At 41.0% G+C, this 21,745-nt stretch overlaps 1 pseudogene; it reads right to left on the bottom strand.

The window, feature by feature from the left end:
- Window positions 1–8,045: 8,045 nt before the first annotated feature.
- Window positions 8,046–21,411, bottom strand: LOC132867582 (E3 ubiquitin-protein ligase TRIM39-like; annotated as a pseudogene).
- Window positions 21,412–21,745: the final 334 nt, after the last annotated feature.

Raw genomic sequence — 21,745 nt, forward strand, 5'->3', positions numbered from 1 at the left:
ATGCGGCTACAGGTTTCATCTAAATCAACTTACACAGAGTTGCATTTATTAGTTACTTATATTAGCCAATATAAAAATGTAAACGTGATACAAAAGGTATCTGTTAATATGTATAAATGACGCATATTATTGTATAAATTAATATTAAATAACAAGTGTGCTGTGTCTCAGAAACAGGGTTCATGAGTAATCCAGACTGAATTACTCACTGACCTCAATTTCCCACTCCAGGCTGTGGTAGTGACCCAGTGCCAAATGTGACCACCTTTTGGACAGTATGTCATATGTGCCATGTGCCAGGCGAGCTGTTGGCCCAGTTTAATTGCTCTGCAATCTGCCAAAACACGAGAAAGAAAGAAAAAAGTTAACATTTTAGAAACTTTTCCATGTTAGAAATTCAAGCTGTAAAGAAACTAATAGCTTTAAGAAGCACAGGATTCATAGGCACTTGAACTGAGAACAAAATGAACATTCAACTAGCAAAGAAAAAAAGGTTGCTTTAATTAAATTAAATTAAATTAAATAGTATATGTCAGTAAGAGAGGCCAACAAATATCCTCTCATGCACCCATACCACCATGTTTTTGACGACTTTACCATTTTAACCAGTGAATAATCTCCTTTGTTTCTACAGTATACTGCACTACTCCACTGCTGAGCTGATTCAAAATGGCGTCCTGTCGCCACCTATTGGTTGCTAACAACTAATGCAATGAACTTCATTTTCTCTTTGCTCTCTCTATATAAAATAAATGTAATACTGTCTTACAAGTTTCTTTGCTCTGTAAACAAACATATTATATATAAAATAAAAAATTATGACTTCTACACAGGCAGCACGGTGGTGTAGTGGTTAGCGCTGTCGCCTCACAGCAAGAAGGTCTGGGTTCGAGCCCCGTGGCCGCCGAGGGCCTTTCTGTACGGAGTTTGCATGTTCTCCCCGTGTCCGCGTGGGTTTCCTCTGGGTGCTCCGGTTTCCCCCACAGTCCAAAGACATGCAGGTTAGGTTAACTGGTGACTCTAAATTGAGCGTAGGTGTGAATGTGAGTGTGAATGGTTGTCTGTGTCTATGTGTCAGCCCTGTGATGACCTGGCGACTTGTCCAGGGTGTACCCCACCTTTCGCCCGTAGTCAGCTGGGATAGGCTCCAGCTTGCCTGCGACCCTGTAGAACAGGATAAAGCGGCTAGAGGAGATGAGACTTCTACACACTATAAATTGCAACAATTAGTTATATAGCTGACGACAACCGGCACAAAATGGCTTCATTTCTGTCAGTCGCGTGCGTGACCCCAGTGGAAAAAAAAACAACAGCTCTAGCTATTGTTATGCTAATAATATTATTAGCTACTATTAGCATCATCCAACATTTTAAAAAAAATAAAGTTACACTAATCAATTTGACTTGATAAGAGAGCTTCCTCATCTCATCTCATCTCATCTCATCTCATCTCATCTCATCTCATTATCTGTAGCCGCTTTATCCTGTTCTACAGGGTTGCAGGCAAGCTGGAGCCTATCCCAGCTGACTACGGGCGAAAGGTGGGGTACACCCTGGACAAGTCGCCAGGTCATCACAGGGCTGACACATAGACACAGACAACCATTCACACTCACATTCACACCTACGGTCAATTTAGAGTCACCAGTTAACCTAACCTGCATGTCTTTGGACTGTGGGGGAAACCGGAGCACCCGGAGGAAACCCACGTGGACACGGGGAGAACATGCAAACTCCGCACAGAAAGGCCCTCGCCGGCCACGGGGCTCGAACCCGGACCTTCTTGCTGTGAGGCGATAGCGCTAACCACTACACCACCGTGCCGCCCAAGAGAGCTTCCTGTAATAATATAACAGTTAAATTAACACTTTTGTACATTTGTGGTCAGCAGAGGTGGATAAAGTACCCAACTTCATTACTTAAGTCAAAGTACAGATCCCGCTGGTCAAATGTGACTCCGATACAAGTGAAAGTTCTCCAGTCAAATTTTTACTTAAATTAAAGTACTGAAGTACTTGCTTTTAAAAATACTTAAGTATTAAAAGTTAATTTTCTGTCAACATATTGTTGTATTATTGACACAACGCTTACAAAACCTAATGCTGTTACCAAAGACAGAAATGTGAATTCACAAAATGAACGCATGCTGTGATTTAACATTAAGCTAGCTTGTCAGTGAAACTCCACCTGACATGCGAGCAAACTCTTTTCAAACTTGAAATCATATTGGGTAGCTAACATTACTAGAAAAGAAAGATTTCTACATTCTGTTTATTTGGCAAGATTATGCTAAAATAGGGTGACCAGATTTCCCTAGTCTGAAACCGGGACACTTTTGTGCGCGACCATGCTCGTGCACGCACACCTTTTTTTTACGTAAACGTGACACTCAGAGAGGTGCTTTTATCATTTTGTTGAAGCTCACATTTATGAACATCTCACAGGAAATAAAACAAACAGGCATTTTGTTATCTAGTAGCATAGTGATATACAGATCAGTTAAATTATGGTCAGACAACAGATTTTGTAATGGCTGAGAACAGGCCAGGCTATGTCCATAGGCCAAATTTAAACTGATTTATTCCACCTGTTTGTGAGAACACCAAGAAGAATGCATATGCACATGTAGGCTATATCTCTAAAATTGTATTCACTATAGCATGAACTTAAAAAGTAGATATGTGACCTCAACATAGCCTAGGTCAGAATCAACCTTACTAACCATTCCACACAACTGAATGAATAAAGCAAGAAGATGTGTACAAAAGTGAACACTTTAATGGAAGGTGCAACAAGCTGTTCAACACAGCAATATGGCCAAACTGTCAGAATGGTATGTTAAACAGAAACAAAAAAGAGACAAGTGATTTGAGAATATACACTCAAACAAAACAGCAGTAAAGGAGGAGAGGGGCGACAGCCTGAGGAAAGCCCCCACAGGAGCGCACAGCATTTGCAACATAGGCTACCCAACTCAGTACAAGAACAAAACACTTACAGTGTGTGCAGTAGGCTTCGTGCGCATTGTTCTGCACCTCTCGGAGGAAGGGGTAGGTGCCCTGTAAATCTTTGGAAAAGGTACATTTTCTTTTCGGCATAATTGCTGCGGCATTACTGCTGCTAGACAAAGAACATTCGTGCCAGATAATGTTTATTTTATTGTTGCGTGGCAACACGTTCTGTTGTCTGGAATAATGTGGCTAAATAAACACCCATGCCACAGGGCCAGGGGGCAGTAACCAGGAAAGTTTGCGATTCCTGTTGTAGCAGCAAGGGCGTGGTCAAGCGTCGGTCTGTGACCGCGGAGTCAGGGAAGGTAAGTGGCAGAATCACTACACCTGATGTGAATTAATGTGTTTGTGTGTCTTCCCCAGTGACCGCGCCCTATATAAGGAGAGAGAGAGAGCTCTCGCCCCACCCAGACGACTGGAGTGTGTGCGTTGGCTGGGAGAGTTAAAAGTTTGCTGAAAAGTGAAAATAAAAAGAGTTTTGTGAACTCAGTTCTGGCCTGCCGTCCTTCTGTGCTCGGTTCCGGGTTTCAGCACCATTGTGACAGTCTGTATGGGTGGGTGGAGCACAGAAGGACGGCAGGTCAGAACTGAGTTCACAAAACTCTTTTTATTTTCACTTTTCAGCAAACTTTTAACTCTCCCAGCCAACGCACACACTCCAGTCATCTGGCTGGGGAGAGAGCTCTCTCTCTCTCCTTATATAGGGCGCGATCACTGGGAAAGACACACAAACACATTAATTCACATCAGGTGTATCTTACCTTCCCTGACTCCGCCCTCCGGTCACAGACCGACGCTTGACCACACCCCTGCTGCCACACCGGTCAATTCATCAAAATAGTAAATGCAGACATTTCTCCGCTAATGATTCCTATGCTGCTCAGTTGCAAACATCGCGAGTGGCGAAAACCGGGACATATCCGTGTCCCGACAGACTTTTGTCAGGACTCGGGACACACAACCCCAAATCGGGACTGTCCCGGTAAAACCAGGACGTCTGGTCACCCTATGCTAAAACATATTTCTGAAAGGACTTCAGATAAGTTAACGTTATTCATGTTAGTGTAACTCCATTTTTACATGCTAACTAACAGTGTCCAAGTTAACTCGCTACGTGTTATCGTTAGCCGTGGACAAGGCTATGACAACTTGGTGGGAAAATCCATAGAAAGTCATTTGACTAACCAGACTGCATAGCTATTGCAACGTGATCGCTAGCTCTAAAAGCACAGACAACTTCATTGCAAGCTTTCTCTTGGAATAAAACACATCCCTCAATATGCTTCTGCAGGTCAGACGATGAGTTTTTGTAGGCCGTGATATGGTTCGTTTTCGGCAAACAAAGCAAACATTTAAAACGAAATGAATCTTTAATCCTTTCAGAAAACTGAAACATGGGTTCTAGCTATAGCCATGGGTGCGTGCATTCTCCAGAAGATCCGCCTCCTTCCATTCTGCCATCAACTGATCGTGTAAAATAATGCTGTCGAGAAATAATTGAACTTGATTTTATCCAGTCTATGGACGTGACGTGACCCTAGTGATTACTGATAGACTGTCTCAGTGTCATCTGTAAAAAAAACAATCACGTTTTAGAAAAGAAAAGAAAAACACATCCACTTTCAAAGCCACTTCATAGTAACGAGGACCTTGATAGAAATGTAGTGGAGTAAAAAGGATGATATTTGTCTTTCAAATATAGTGAAGTTAAAGTGTTAAGTTTCCAAAAAAAAAAAATACTCAAGTAAAGTACAGATACTCAAAAAGTGTACTTAAGTACAGTACTCAAGTAAATGTACTTCGTTACTGTCCACCTCTGGTGGTCAGTGGACAGAAACAAAACATTAAATGCTTTAGCATTTCTGACACTTCAGACATCTCACATCAGAATGGCCCTTAACTCCTTAAAAAATCCATTGAAATCGCACACTCAGACTTTTTGTATGCTGTGAATTTTATTTTAAACCATATGAATATGTAGTTTCAAGATAAATAAGCTTATATCCACTTCTACACTGTCTGTGTGATGTTTTTAGTGAGTTGTGTTGTAATTACAACTGGTCCAACTTCGGTTGTCCACATCCTCCATGTTTCATTGACACACTTACATTTTGCCACCAGGTTTATGTTAAAAGTGAATTATGAAGTTTAATACAACCAGTATGTGAGATGAAAGGAAAATGTAACAAACAAAAAAAAATCCCTTTATGCTGGTATCAGAGTACATGATTAGCCCAATTTTGACACGATTTTGTCATCACAGACAAATTTCCAGCATCTGGCCCAAATATGAATGTCAGGAACGACAAACCACTTTGTACTATGACAGAATTGAGGAATAGAGATGTGGCATTTAGGACAACCCATGAAAAGTTTAGCATGTGAGAATTTTTTTGTATTTTTTTGCTGAGTTTGACAATTCCTGCGGCGTATTCCTTGACGTTCCTTCTGTAGCCATGATTGACAATTTCTTGACCCTCCTCCATGACAACATGCAAGGATGTGAATGATGATTGGTCGGGGTCAAACTTGTAGTGTTGCCAGTCTCCCGACCAAGACACAGTAAGAATTTATGGTACTATGATCAACTAATGTGACATGGTGATCATCATGAAAGACAAAACTATCATGCAATCTGATCCTGGTATTAGCCAAATTGATCAATCAATCAATCAATCAATCAATCAATCAATCAGCCAAAATGTCTGGAGACTAAGTTAATTTCGTTAGTTTTGCATTGGAGTTACTGGCTAACAAGTAAAAGGAAATTACAGCTAACATTCCACAAATTCCATCACACTAAATCATAATTCTGCTGAAAAAAGCTTAGTCCAACCAGCTAGCTGCTAAAACACAAAGTGAGATTGTTAGGCTGGTAGACCATCTTTGCCAGCGGGTATAAATTCTGGTAATTGTACACAGTTTCTGGGATTACAGCTTCTCATGCTACATTGTAGACAATCCATTTTTAAGAAAATAACACAACAAAAAGGCAATTGAAAAATTTCAAATCTTTATTGATCAGTCAAGTAAAAATCTATACTGGAAAATAACTTACCAGCTCCACCAGTTGCTAAACTCAGCTGGATTTTTTAGCAGGTTTAACAGACTCAGATAGACTTGATTATATCCCAATGTTTGAAAGTGGAATTGTATGTTAGGTTTGTACCTGTTAAAGAAGCAAACATGAGACACCAAACACCTTTGGCTAAATGTTCAAATGTGCATATCCAAAAAGTCCCCTAGTCCATATTTTCTATAAATGCCAAAAGGCATTGTTGATACTGTCTAGGACACGAACATTTTGCTGAGCTTTGTGGGTGCATTGTATACTCCATTCTTGTCAATGGTTTTCTGAGTATAAAATGACACAAAATGCAAAAATTTGTAATATATTGGTTTAGAACAACCTCAGATCAGCTTTTCTTTTTCTCATTCTTTCCAGCTGTAAACTGGATTAAAAAAAAATTGTGTTGTTGACTGTCAGCTCATTTCACAGGCCTCTCTTTAGCAGCAGGGAGTCGCTAACTGCCTGCGAGGCCTGCTGTCTTTTCCCAGAGTTCAGGCTTTGAAGAGTGCTGTGCATCGCTTATTCCCTTTCATGTCTGCACTATCTTGGGAAGCCATTGCAAGGGAGATTTCAAAGAGGAGGACCAGAGGAGGGCAAGACTCCAGAGACCGCTCTCGCCCTTCCACTAGGCATGAAGGAGAAATTCCAAACACGTTCAGCAGCAATAGCACACATACAATATGGGAGAGCAACAATAGCTGAATTGAGAAAAAACAAAGTAAATCAGCCATGGGGGGGGGGGGGGGGGGGGTTGCATTATAAAACAGAGGATACATAATTACAACTGAATGCAGTTTCTATCTGAAGGAAATTTTAATGAAGAAACAAAATTATAACTCAGTAATGTTGAAATGTAATGTGGGTCTCTCCTGCAGTCAGGCAAAATAAAGCATAAAAATAAAGTAGCATAAAAAGAAATTAGAACATATATCACATTTATAAAGAGTGATGAAACTACTTGAAGTGTTTTCCCCCTCACAATTAATATAATACCATGCTACTGAACAATTTTTGTTGTTAACGATAATGTAGGAACCTCTGTAAAGCCTGACATTTAGCCAAGAAGATATACAAACCAGTACAGGCATTTAGCAGACACTCTTATCCAGAGCAACATACAACATACCCAGAGCAGCCTGGGGAGCAGGTGCCTTGCTCAAAGGCACTTTAGCCATTCCTGCTGGTCCAGGGAATCAAACCACAACCTTTTGGTCCCAAAGCTGCTGCTCTAACTGTTAGGCCATGGCTTCCCCAAGCCTAAGTAAACATGCAACAAAGATTTATTTGGAGACCTGTCCAGGCAGGAATGGCCTAATATAATAGATAATAGAGGCAATTAATAGAATAATAGAGGCAGTGGTGGCTCAATGGTTACTAATCTGAAGATCATGGGTTCAAACCCCAGCACTGACAAGCTGCCAGTTGGGCCCTTGAGCAAGGCCCTTAACCTTCTCTGCTCCAGGAGCACTGTGCCATGTACACCCTTATTGTACGGTACATCACTTTGGATAAGAGAGTCTGCTAAATGCCTGTATTGTAATATTCTAATGCACATGCTTGATTGATTTGCCCTCTGTTGAAAAGTTTTCAACCAATCACATAGAACATCAGTGACCAAAAAGGAAAAATTGAAAAAGAGCACTTCATTTTTTTACATTTATTTATTTATTTATTCAGTGATGTTTTCCATTTTTATTACATATTCAGTTGATGTTCATGTGTAGACAGTGTAGTCTGCCATGATGCACTAAGCATTACAGGGAGCTACAGTCTAAATAACACTAATTATAGCTTAATTACAGGAGCTACTTTAAAAAAAAAAAGTCAACCCTTCACAGGATGAAGTCACTTATACTAACCTTTAGATTTACTTCATACTGACAAATAGTAATTCCATAATGTTACAATAATCTCTTGAGTCTCAGTAATCATTTGTTAACATCTGAGTGTATGAATTGGTGTCTTTAGGAAGCAAATTTCATGCAAACTTTAACAGATTTGATAATCAGGGGTGCTGAATTTTGACGCTTATCACTGGGACAGGGGCTAAAATATGGATAGAGTTTCTCAGAGAAAGCCTGACCAGTGAAAGAGTAGATACAAGTCTTATTCTTTACGTCATAGAAGGAGACGAGACCCTCTTCATAATCCACAAACACCCCAATTCTTTCAGGCTTCTGTTTCAAAGAGATTGAAATCCAGGGAGACTCACAAGCCATATATTCAGTCTCATGCCTCAGACACACAGACCAGTATCCATTCTCAGGGCAGGCTATAATCTTTCCCTTCCTGATAATGGACTCTCAGGCCACTCCTAAATCCCACATGGTCTTCCCTCTGACCTGTACCTCATAGTAAGATCTCCCTGAGGAGAATCCCTCCTTCCCCAGCACACACGGAGAGTGATCAAACCTCTCAGGGTTATCAGGGTAATTCTGTACACAGTCTCCACATGTCACTTGTTTTCTGTCTTCGGACAAAATGAGGTAAGGATGAGCCATATCAGGATCCAGAGTCACAGCCACTGAAAGTGTAACAATTTAAAGCCATTTTAAGATTTATACAGTATGTAATAATGAAGATTTATTTAGTCATGTGATCAGTGAGCGCACACACACACACACACACACACACACACATACCTGCATATTGCTGAATCGTCATCAGTTCTGTTTGGAAAAGAAAAAAAGACATCGTTTTGGTATTAGATTTTATATTTTGCTTAACTGAAGGTTAAACTTAACTGAAGTATTGGCACCCTTCAAGAGCATGACCAACATTTAAAGGTACAATGATTCAAGAATGCTTATAGTTCGTCATTGATGCACTGTGAGCATAATGGTGATGGAGGAAAAAGGAGCCTAAAGATCACAATTCAAATCATTTGTTTTGGTCAGATGAGGCTAAATTCTGGCTTTTTTTTTGTGTGTATAAACATCACTAGCATGTTAGGTGGAAAAATGAGGACTGCATACAAGGAAAAGCCCCCAAACTCACTCTGAAATATGGATGTGGATTATTGCTGGTTACTTGAAGCTTCTTTGTGGCTTGCGGCCCAGGGGTTGTTGTGAAAATTGATTGGGTCATAAATTCTTCTAAATAAACAGTACCAGGATATTTTGGCTTAAAAAGACTTGGCCATATATATTTGATGACATTATCTTTTAACAGTATCAACCCAAAAATGGTTGCAGGACACAAACTGAGTGGTTTGCAAGATAAATTTTAGTTCACAGTACTGAAATCTTAGTCTGAACTGAAGAGGACTGAAGTTCTGTATGGAGGATCCAGGATTTGCTACAAGTGTATCCAGCCTTGTTAGACATTAAAGTGCTGATGACATGTTTTTGACATCTTTGGTGATGTTTTATAACATAAAAAGTAATTCCCGATGATCCATATATTAATTCACGAAGGCGCCTATTTTACAAGTTATGATAAAAAACGCGGCTATTTGGGCAAATTTGACAGGGCTGCAGCACCCAGGAGACGAAGGAGGAGGAGGAGCTATATGACGTCAGCGAAAGAACCTTCCTCCTAACTTACCAGTTTGTTGTTGATATGACAGGTGTTCAGTTTATCATTATTAGTATTTTTATTAGACATTATTATACATTATTATATATATAGTTATTATGCCTTCGAGTTGTGTTGCCGGCTTTTGCTCCAAAACCCACAAGGATGGGGTAAGTTTATTCAAGTTTCCCAGAGATCCCGAGCTGCATGCGAAGTGGGTGAAACAAGTCAGGCGCACTCGTGACAAGTGGGAGCCCTCACCAACATCCGTCCTGTGCTCTGAACACTTTGATTTGGATTGTTTTGACACCCTTCCCAGCTTAAAAGAATCTCTTGGGTGTTCAGTTCAGCACAAACGTGTGTTACTACCATCAGCAGTGCCTACACAGTGTTGCCAGATTGGGAGGTTTCAAGTACATTTTTTGCCAGATACTGCTGAAGTTTTCCAGCCCAAAATATGTTCAAAACCCACCAAAATGCACTTGAAACCGCCCAACTGGGCGGGAAACCTCCCAATCTGGCAACACTGCCAGTATTCCAGAGGGGGTCTACTAGTAGCTATGCCAGATCCAAAGACAGTCCTCCTGTCAGAACATGTGTTGTGAAATGACATAAGATAAAGGTACATAGAGCTATAGATTCTACATGATAATCATAAATGTAATCATAAATTCGGCGTGATATCAGTCATGTATTTGCTTGTGAAAGCTTGCGGCTTTCATGTAACTGCCGCCTAGCAACGAGAGGCAAAGGGTAAAGAGGGTATCATAGATTCTATTCGGAAGAGATCAACACAATTCTAGACTCCCAGAAGAGGAACAGCTAGCACTAGAGAGTTCACCGGCGTTTTCATGCGCCATTTCCATTGAGTAGAACCAGAGTAGAACAGCCAGTGAACTGCAGCGTGTTCTTCTGCTGACGTCACAACATGGCCGCGAGCCACGGACCCAGTTTTCTTGCGCTGTGCAATTAAAAGTTGGATATTCGCGTAACAACAGCTTCTTTTCATGTAATTATAACAGAAATCTAACATGTTTGCCATGTTGTATAGTTTATTTAAGAAATTGCATAGAGTCATGTTCGTGTCATCAGCCCTTTAAAGGAAGGAGCTTAGCCATGTTATTCTCACCAAGAGACATTTTACGAAATACTAATTGGGAGAAAATGTTCGATACTGTTAAAATGCAACAGGACATCCCTATGAACTCAAAATATCACTCATTGTTTAATTTTGCTCATTTTCAAAAAGGTACCAATAATTCTGGAGTCATGAGTCTGACATCAAAGTCACCATATACTCAGAAGACATTCCTTGAATTAGGATGTACAAGTGATATTTTTTTTCTCTGTGCTGCAAAAATTACTGCCTACTACCTTCTTACTAATCATTAAAAGTACTTACTAATTTCAGCAAGCTTCTCCATTTCCTCACTGAGATATTTCTGAAGCTCAGACAAAGCTCTCATCAGAGTCTCCACACTCATCTCAGGGTTAACCCTGATGTCAGTCCAATTCTTGGTGTGTTTAGGGCTGCACATGGACGAGTACATCTACAACACAGCAGGAGAGAACAGAAATGAGCGCTGCTATGCCAAGTCCGCCGTTACCTCTGAGAAACACAGAGGTGCAAACCTGCAGGAAGTGGAGATGATCTTCAGTGTGTGAGAGCTGCTTCAGCTCAGTGTCTCTCCTCTTCAGTTCAGCGATTTCCTCCTCCAGCTCTTTAATGAACTCTTCAGCTTGCTGCTCTGCTGCTCTCTGCTTTCCCTTGATGGTCTTGAGCAGCTCAGCCCGGTTCCTCTCAACATAGCACACCAGATCATCAAACACCTTCATACTGTCAACCTTCTCCTTCTCTATGTTTCTCTAAGAGGAGACAAAACTTATTCATTTATGCATCCTTGTCATAAGGCAAAGAATAAACCAAGTTGAAACTCACATGATGGAGTTTTCCAGAGTGTTTGATTTCCTCAATCTTCCTTAGTCGAGCCTGGGTGAGTTGATGAACCTCTGCCTGTGTCATCCGTAAATGAGACTACAATCAATATATTATACACAATGATGAAATTAACATCCATCCACAAAGATTAAAAAAAGATTTCTCTTTATATATATATATATATATATATATATATATATATATATATATATATATATATACAGTGGCATGCAAAAGTTTGGGCACCCTTACTGAAAATGTCTGTTACTGTGAATAGTTAAGTGAGCAGAAGATGAACTGATCACCAAAAGGCATAAAGGCAAAGACAACATTTCTTTTCAGCATTTTCTGCAAGATTTGTGTATTATTTTTGTTCTGTACAATTGGAGAGTGAAAAAAGAAAAGGAACACTATGCAAAAGTTTGGGCACCCCAATACATTTGAATTCTCAGGTAACTTTTACCAAGGTTCCAGACCTTAATTAGCTTATTGGGCTGTGGCTTGTTCAAATTCTTTGTGAGGGAAGGTCAGATGATGCAGATTTCAAAGCTGTATAAATTCTCTGACTCCTCAAACTTGTCCCTAAAATCAATAACCATGGGCTCCTCTAAGCAACTCCCTCGCATTCTGAATAATAAAATAATTGATGCTCACAAAGCAGGAGAAGGCTACAAGAACGTAGCAAAGTGTTTTCAGGTAGCCGTTTCCTCAGATCGTATTAAGAAATGGCAGTTAACAGAAACAGTGGGGATCAAGGTGAGGTCTGGAAGATGAAGAAAACTTTCTGGAAGAACTGCTCGTTGGATTGCTAGAAAGGCAAATAAGACCCCCTGCTTGATTGCAGAAGACCTACAGAAAGATTTAGCAGACCCTGGAGTGGTGGGCCACTGTTCTACTATGCAGCGACACCTGAACAAATATGACTTTCATGGGAGAGTCATCAGAAGAAAACCTTTCCTGCATCCTAGCCACAAAATTCAGCATCTGAAGTTTGCAAATGAACATCTAAGCAAGCCTGATGCATTTTGGAAACAAGTCCTGTGGACTGATGTAATCAAAATAGAAGTTTTTGGCCACAATGTGCAAAGGTATGTTTGGAGAAAAAAGGGTGCCAAATTCCAGGAAAAGAACACCTCTCCAACTCTGAAGCATGGGTGTGGATCAATCATGCTTTGGAGTTGTGTTGCAGCCAGTGGCACAGGGCACATTTCATTGGTCAAGGGAAGCATGGATTCAAATAAATACCAGCAAACTCTGGAAGCAAACATCACACCATCTGTAAAAAAGTTGAAGTTAAAAAGAGGATGGGTCCTACAATAAGACAATGATCCAAAATAAGCTGAAGGTTTTGCCCTGGCCCTCACAGTCCCCTGACATCATTGAAAATCTGTGGATAAATCTCAAAAGAGCAGTGCATGCAAGCCAGCCCAAGAAACTTGTAGAACTGGAAGCCTTTTGCAAGGACGAATGTGCGAAAATCCCCCAGGTAAGAACTGAAAGATTATTAGCTGGCTACAAAAAGTATTCACAAGCTGTGATACTTGCCAAAGGGGGTGTTACTAAGTATTGACCATGTCAGGTGCCCAAACTTTTGCTTCAGGTCCTTTTCATTTTTTGGGATTTTATGCCTGTAAATGATGGAAATAAAAATGTAATCTTATGGAAGATATTAAATAAATGTACCCTCTTTACCTTTATGCCTTTTGGTGATCAGTTCATCTTCTGCTCACTTAACTATTCACAGTAACAGACATTTTCAGTAAGGGTGCCCAAACTTTTGCATGCCACTATATATATATATATATATATATATATATATATATATATATATATATATATATATATATGAGTGATTCCACGCTTATGGGTACTGAAATGGGGACATGAACTTATTCACCTAAAACCATTTCTTTTTTTGCCATCAGGTCACAAAACATGTAATCTTTAATGAATGATATGTTAAAAGATAACTTTAATTTTCTGAGATGTAATAAAAACATATTTATATGCCAAAGTCAAGCCTATGAGTTCCAAAATGATGTCTGTTACATTACTTCTGTTACGATTGTCCATCTCGCATCTGTTACAAATTAATTACAATCTAGCTATATACCATGTTTAGGGCAGTGGCTAGGCCTAGCTTTGAGCTGGTCTAGAATGGAGCAGTAAGGCGTCTCCTTCCCTCCACTAGCCTGGGTGTGCGCCTTGGGCAAGTGCTAGTACACCCTTAGCCTCCCTAAGTTAGGGTAACAACAAACCTTTCAAACCCAGAAACGTCTGTATGGTATCCATCGGTTTCTGGTCGGGTGATATACTGGCAGTGCTGGTAGTCAACTCGGCACCAGTTCTGGCACAGTCGCCCGATGGGGAGTAAACCCCGTACTAAATCCATTTCCGGATGTTCGGATGCAACCTCCCTGTTGCTGGACGTATTGGCTCTGTCATTCCTTCGGATTCCAATGGGGATGGTCGAGAGAGGTGTACTGGTGACGTAGGGCACCCCAGTGTCATCTTCAACCCTAGCCCTGGCCTCAATTCAATCGAGCTTTCGCCGGAGAGGACACTTCGGATGCCTTCGACGGCATAAATCCAACACGGGGGATGATATTTACCGGTTATAAGTTCAAGTCTGAAGGCATTAGGACAGGACGCCAGGGATCATCCTCGACAGTGGGAGAAGCTATTTAGCTTCTTTGGTCAATATTCGCCCGCTATAAGCTGTGCAGCCCCTAGCCAATAGGAAATTGACCTGCTGACCTGATATGTGATTCTGATTGGGTGTTCAGGATTGACATTAACTCACACCTGCAAATCGAAAGTCTTTAAATTTACTGATTGGCACATGGAATGTGCGTACGATGACGACCGGACTGACTATGGACTATGAACCTGATGAAACTGATTATAAACTACGCAAATCTGCTGTTATTGACAGAGAGCTGTCAACGAGATGTGTCGACATTGCTGCCCTCCAAGAGACAAGGCTACTTGAAACTGGCTCAATTCGCGAACAATCTTACACCATATACTGGTCAGGAAAACCATCAGGTAGCCCTCACCAACATGGTGTTGGCTTTGCTGTGAAAAACACCTTAATCAGCAACATCGAAGGCCCCTTTGCCATCTCTGAGAGGCTTTGCTGGCTCAGTCTGGCACTGAAGAAATGTAACTTGTCAGTCCTGTGTGCTTATGCACCTACCCTCTATGCTTCACCAGAGGATAAAGACCTGTTCTACAATCAGCTCAGTGACCTCTTGTCTACTATCCCCAGCTCAAACAAGATCCTGCTACTTGGCGATTTCAACGCACGTGTTGGTCATGACGTTGCCCTGTGGCCAGATTGTCTGGGTAAATTTGGTATCGGTCGCATTAATGACAATGGGCAGCGTGCTTTGGAGCTGTGTGCAAGATTTCAGCTTTGTGTCACAAACACTTTCTTTAAGCTGAAAGACCGCCATAAGGTCAGCTGGAAACATCCTCGCTCTAACTCCTGGCACCAACTCGATCTGGTGTTGACTAGACGGCGGGACATCAACGACATCAGGATAACTAGAGCATACCACAGTGCAGACTGTGATACAGACCATGCTCTTGTCCTGTCAAAATTTTGTCTTAAGATCAAGAAATTCCACTCTGCTAAAAAACCTGGACAAAAAAGGGTTGATGTTGTTAAAACAAATTCTACCAACCTAGCTACCTTGTTTGTGGAAACACTGAGTAATAGGCTTGCAGAGAAACATGCAGATGATGCTGAAGATCCTGATTCCACCTGGCACATGCTTAGAGACACCATATACTCTGTTGCAATCGAAACTTTTGGATATCGCTCCTCTAATAGCCCTGACTGGTTTGCTGACAACTTGGATATCTTAACACCAGCCATTGAGAAGAAACGCAAGGCTCTTCTAGCTTTGAAAGACAACCCATGTATGCGTAACAAGGCACAATACCAGTCATCATGTAACATGGTTCGCCAACTATCCCGTAGTTGTATCAACCGCTATCTGCAGGACCTCTGTGACACCATAGATGGAGCCTCTGCAAGTGGCAACCTAAGGGCAATGTATGCTGGTATTAAATCTATCATCGGCCCAACCGGAAGGAAAACTGCTCCACTGAAATCAAAAGATGGCTCAACTATCTCTGAGAAATCCAAGCAGCTAGAAAGATGGATTGAACACTACTCAGAGTTATATGGTCAGGAAAGTTCTTTTAATCAAGAGGCTATCGATAACATCCCAAATGCTGACATTCTATACAACCTTGATACTGAACCAGATGTTGAAGAGGTCAGTCGTATCATCAAGTCACTCCCTAAGGGCAGGGCCTCTGGCTCAGATGCAATACCAGCCGAATTACTGAGGGCTGGGCATGACGCACTTATCCCACACCTCTACAGCTTGTTGATCAAATGCTGGAGAAAAGGAACTATACCACAAGATATGCGCGACTCCAACATCGTCACCCTGTACAAGAACAAAGGGGACCGTGGGGACTGCAACAACTATCGTGGCATTTCACTCTTAAGTGTGGTTGGCAAGGTGTTCGCAAGAGTGCTGCTTTCCCGCCTACAGCTTATCGCTGAAACAGTCTACCCTGAGTCTCAATGTGGCTTTCGTTCTGGACGTGGCACAGTTGACATGGTCTTTACTCTTCGTCAGATTCAGGAGAAAAGCAGAGAACAACAGAAACCACTTCATATTGCGTTTGTAGATCTCACAAAAGCATTTGACCTGGTGAACAGAAATGCTTTGTTCCAGGTCTTGGAGAAAGTTGGCTGTCCACCACGCCTACTAAAACTTATAACATCATTTCACTCAGACATGACGAGCACCATACAGGCCGATGGAATGACATCAGATCCATTCAACGTTATCAGTGGTGTTAAGCAAGGTTGCGTTCTAGCACCCACACTTTTTGGAATCTACTTCTCCGTGTTACTGAAGCAGGCCCTGACAGACATTTCTTGTCTGTCGATTAACACTCGTTTTGACAACAATCTCTTTGCTGCAGGCCGACTGAAAGCAAAGACTAAGATCTCCCGTGTTGAGCTGTGCGAAATGCTTTATGCTGATGATGCAGCCTTCTGTGCTCAGTCAGCCGCTGACCTGCAAACTATCGTGGACAATTTTGCTCAGGCTTGTTCTGACTTCGGCTTCAAAATCAGCATCAAGAAGACAGAAATAGTAAGCATCACAGACATTCCGAGAAACATCACTATACACGATCAGGTTTTGGAAAATGTATCTGACTTCGTCTATCTAGGGTCAAACATCTCAGCGAACTGCTCCCTGGATCATGAAATCAATCGACGCCTGGGGAAAGCAAGTACAACCTTTGGTAGACTCTCCAAACGTGTGTTTGACAACAAGAACCTTACTATCAAAACTAAAGTTAGAGTTTATGAAGCCTGTGTTTTGAGTATCCTTCTCTATGGCTCAGAGTCATGGACAACTTATCGTCGACAGGAGTCAAAACTCAACAGCTTCCACATGCGATGTCTTCGTAACATACTTGGTTTACGGTGGCAAGACAAAGTCACAAATGCTGTGATCTTGGACCGATGTCACGCAAAACCTCTGACAAGCATCTTGAAGCACAGACGCCTCCGCTGGCTAGGCCATGTATACAGGATGACTGACCAGCGTCTGCCAAAAGTAGCCCTGTACGGAGAGTTGAGTGAAGGTTTGCGGAAACGTGGACGTCCTCTCCTTCGATGGAAAGATGTCGCGAAAAGGGACTTAATTAGCTTTGGCATTGATCATAAGACCTTCGAGATCGGCTGCAGAGACAGATTACTCTGGCGGAAAATGACCCACAGAGGTCTTGAACTAGATCATACATCATATCTTGCTCACCTTGAGCAGAAAGCTGTTAAACGTCATCAAAGAAAGCTGAAAGTGAATTGGTCATAGTTCTTCGCGAACTGAAGACGGCCCATGAGATATACCATGTTAATCTTATTGAAAGAATGTGTATGTTTATTCTACTACACATGTTTATTAATTATATTTGCTAAAACATTCACCTTCCTATGTTTCAAAAAGTAATTCTACATTGTTAAAATTGAGAATATATATGTCCACAACACTTCTGTTACGTTCTGACTTTGGCATATAAATATGTTTTTATTACATCTCAGAAAATTAAAGTTATCTTTTAACATATCATTCATTAAAGATTACATGTTTTGTGGCCTGATGGTAAAAAAAAGAAATGGTTTTAGGTGAATTTTTAAAAATAAGTTCATGTCCCCATTTCAGTACCCATAAGCGTGGAATCACTCATATATATATATATATATATATATATATATATATATATATATATATAAAACATTGGGTTTTTTTTTATTACTTTTGTCCCTTCATTAGTGCCCACCTAATGACATCCTGCTCTTTTCTAGGTACTCGACCATGGTACAATAATTTTTATTTAATTTATATATATATATATATATATATATATATATATATATATATATATATATATATAATGTGTGTGTATTATATATGCACACACACACACACACTGTATATTTATACTCTGGCATATTTACATTATGTATTTTATACTATTGTTCATGAATGCGCACTGTCCCTATCAAATAAATTAATACATTAATAAATTAATTTAAATTTAAAAAAAGCTAGCACTCAAACTTCTCTCATGCTCTTTCTTTCAATGGCCTGAAAAGTATTGGCCTCCTTGGGTTGGTATTGGGGTGTACTCAATACTTTTGTGGAATCAATATATTTCAGATAGTGTTTTTGTCATCTCATCTCATTATCTCTAGCCGCTTTATCCTTCTACAGGGTCGCAGGCAAGCTGGAGCCTATCCCAGCTAACTATGGGTGAAAGGCGGGGTACACCCTGGACAAGTCGCCAGGTCATCACAGGGCTGACACATAGACACAGACAACCATTCACACTCACATTTACACCTACGCTCAATTTAGAGTCACCAGTTAACCTAACCTGCATGTCTTTGGACTGTGGGGGAAACCGGAGCACCCGGAGGAAACCCACGCGGACACGGGGAGAACATGCAAACTCCACACAGAAAGGCCCTCGCCGGCCCCGGGGCTCGAACCCAGGACCTTCTTGCTGTGAGGCGACAGTGCTAACCACTACACCACCGTGCCGCCCATAGTGTTTTTGTTTTTTTTATTACTTTTGTCCCTTCATTAGTGCCCACCTAATAACATCCTGCTCTTTTCCGGGTACTTGATCATGGTACAAGAATTTTAATTTTATTTATTTATTTATTTTATTTATTTATTTTATTTTATTTTATTTTTATTTTTTTTTTTGGGGGGGGGGGGTGTTGCTTGTTTTCGTTTGTTTGTTTTTTTCATACCTGAGCTGCCTCTAGGAGACCTTTTGTGAAAGTGACAGGATTTACACATGATTCATGTTTATTCTCCAGTCAACATCACACATTTAATGGGATAGAACACATCAGTGGCTTGGATATGAGCCAGCTAACAAGGAAATTTATAAATTATGGACATGAAACCATCATTTCAAGCTGCAGGCTGTAATGTGTTTTATGGCTGTAACACACTTGTGGTTATTTCACATCCAGTTTCGCAAGACTGAAAATGACACACCCAAACACACACGGTGTCCACACAGTAATGAACTGTTCTGCAGCATAATCTGATGACACAAAATTGATTAATTAGATAATTATAAGATATAGAGTTTGGGGGTTTATAAATAAATTTATAAATCTATAAAATATACAAAGTTAGATTTGGAGTAGTCATGTTTTAAAGTCATAATCACACATAAAAGATAATTTAAAAAATTATGAATTCTATGAGGGCGGCACGGTGGTGTAGTGGTTAGCGCTGTCGCCTCACAGCAAGAAGGTCCTGGGTTCGAGCCCCGGGGCCGGCGAGGGCCTTTCTGTGTGGAGTTTGCATGTTCTCCCCGTGTCCGCGTGGGTTTCCTCCGGGTGCTCCGGTTTCCCCCACAGTCCAAAGACATGCAGGTTAGGTTAACTGGTGACTCTAAATTGACCGTAGGTGTGAATGTGAGTGTGAATGGTTGTCTATGTGTCAGCCCTGTGATGACCTGGCGACTTGTCCAGGGTGTACCCCGCCTTTCGCCCGTAGTCAGCTGGGATAGGCTCCAGCTTGCCTGCGACCCTGTAGAAGGATAAAGCGGCTAGAGATAATGAGATGAGATGAATTCTATGATATAGTGTATAAATGTTCTATAGAGCATGAAGCAGAGTTACTCTTACCAGCCGAACATTGATTATTTTCCCATTACAACACATCCAATAGTGTTTTGTTCCTCTTATACAACATGATTTTGCCAGACTAATGAAACATCACCTCTTTTAATTCTCATCTCATCTCATTATCTCTAGCTGCTTTATCCTGTTCTACAGGGTCGCAGGCAAGCTGGAGCCTATCCCAGCTGACTACGGGCGAAAGGCGGGGTACACCCTGGACAAGTCGCCAGGTCATCACAGGGCTGACACATAGACACAGACAACCATTCACACTCACATTCACACCTACGCTCAATTTAGAGTCACCAGTTAACCTAACCTGCATGTCTTTGGACTGTGGGGGAAACCGGAGCACCCGGAGGAAACCCACGCGGACACGGGGAGAACATGCAAACTCCGCACAGAAAGGCCCTCGCCGGCCACGGGGCTCGAACCTGGACCTTCTTGCTGTGAGGTGACAGCGCTAACCACTACACCACCGTGCCGCCCTCTTTTAATTCTATTAATAGTTAAATTTAATGATGTGGAACACCTACAAATCATTCCTGTTATCACTTATGTTATAGTAGCTACAGTATGAACGCTCATTCCATCACCCTTCTCTCATCTCATATTATCAGGAAACTGCAAAGCGCTCAGTCCTGAAAACGTTCCTCTGGTGGAAAACTTCAAGTTACAGCTTGACCTCTGACTATTACAGAGCACTGATGCTTGGGACTCTTTTTTTTTAAAAATACTAAATAAACATATCCTCACAGAAAATATCGCCATGATAAAGATTGATAATACTTTATTTCTTTGTTAAGTAAATATTTTTTAATCCTTTTATTATTACCTTTAGATGATATGGAATGTCCACCATACAAGTCCCTGTGAATGAGTTGTTACCATAGAAACAATATTGTATAAGAAAGCATGCATTAATATAATCCTTGCAGTCGGAGTTCTTATCGGAGCTGATGTGTTATAAAATTAAACCTTCTGAGCAGGCAGAAAAAAAAATCTGTGGCAACATTTTTATTATGTATCATGTCTAAATGTCTCTCACCCTCTTTGCTTGACTCTCCTCCTCTATAGGAACAATGGTGTGGGTTTTGTGGTTTCCCTCAGTGCAGAACTGACAAACACACATCTGGTCATCTCTACAGAACAGGTCCAGGGGTCTCTTGTGTTTCTGGCAGATGTAATCCTCCAGCTTCTCCACAGCATCCATCAGTTTGTGTTTCTTGAATTGAGATGCACTTCGATGAGGCATCAGATGAGTGTTACAGTAAGAAACCCCACAGTCCAGACAGGACTTTAGAGCTTCCAGCTTTTCCCCTGTGCAGCAGTCACACAGCACCTTCATACCAAGCTGCTTCGCTGTGCTGCTGGATTTCACCTGATTCAACTTCCTAAACTGAGTAACCAGTCCAGAGATGAACGTATTCACACAAAGCTCAGGCCTTTTAGTAAAATCCTGCTTACAAACTGGACACTGGCAGTGTGAACTGTTATCCCAGCATTCTTTGAGACAGCCCATGCAGAAGTTGTGTCCACACGGAGTAGACACTGGATCAGTGAACACATCCAGACAGACTGCACACTGCAGCTGTTCTTCACACAGAAGACTACTGGAGGAAGCCATGACTAAGCAAACACACACACACACACACACACACACACACACACACACACACACACACCAAAATCACATATCATAGACTTATTAGTGTACGGAAATCCTCATGGGTCTAGTTAGAACTCAGAAGTGAATTGTCATATTCTTCAATATAGATTTACATCTATGTCAAAAACTATATAATCACACCATCAGTTTAGTACATAAAGTATAAATTAAAGCCATAATTAGGAACCCATTATCTCTTGCAACAGTAAACAACCAACACTAATTAATACAAAGAATTTGCAATGTTTTTGTCTTAAATTAATCCAGCTATCTGAATTCTACTAACATATTC

The sequence above is a fragment of the Neoarius graeffei genome, chromosome 19, assembly GCF_027579695.1.
Source record: "Neoarius graeffei isolate fNeoGra1 chromosome 19, fNeoGra1.pri, whole genome shotgun sequence".
Classification (NCBI taxonomy): Eukaryota; Metazoa; Chordata; class Actinopteri; order Siluriformes; family Ariidae; genus Neoarius; species Neoarius graeffei.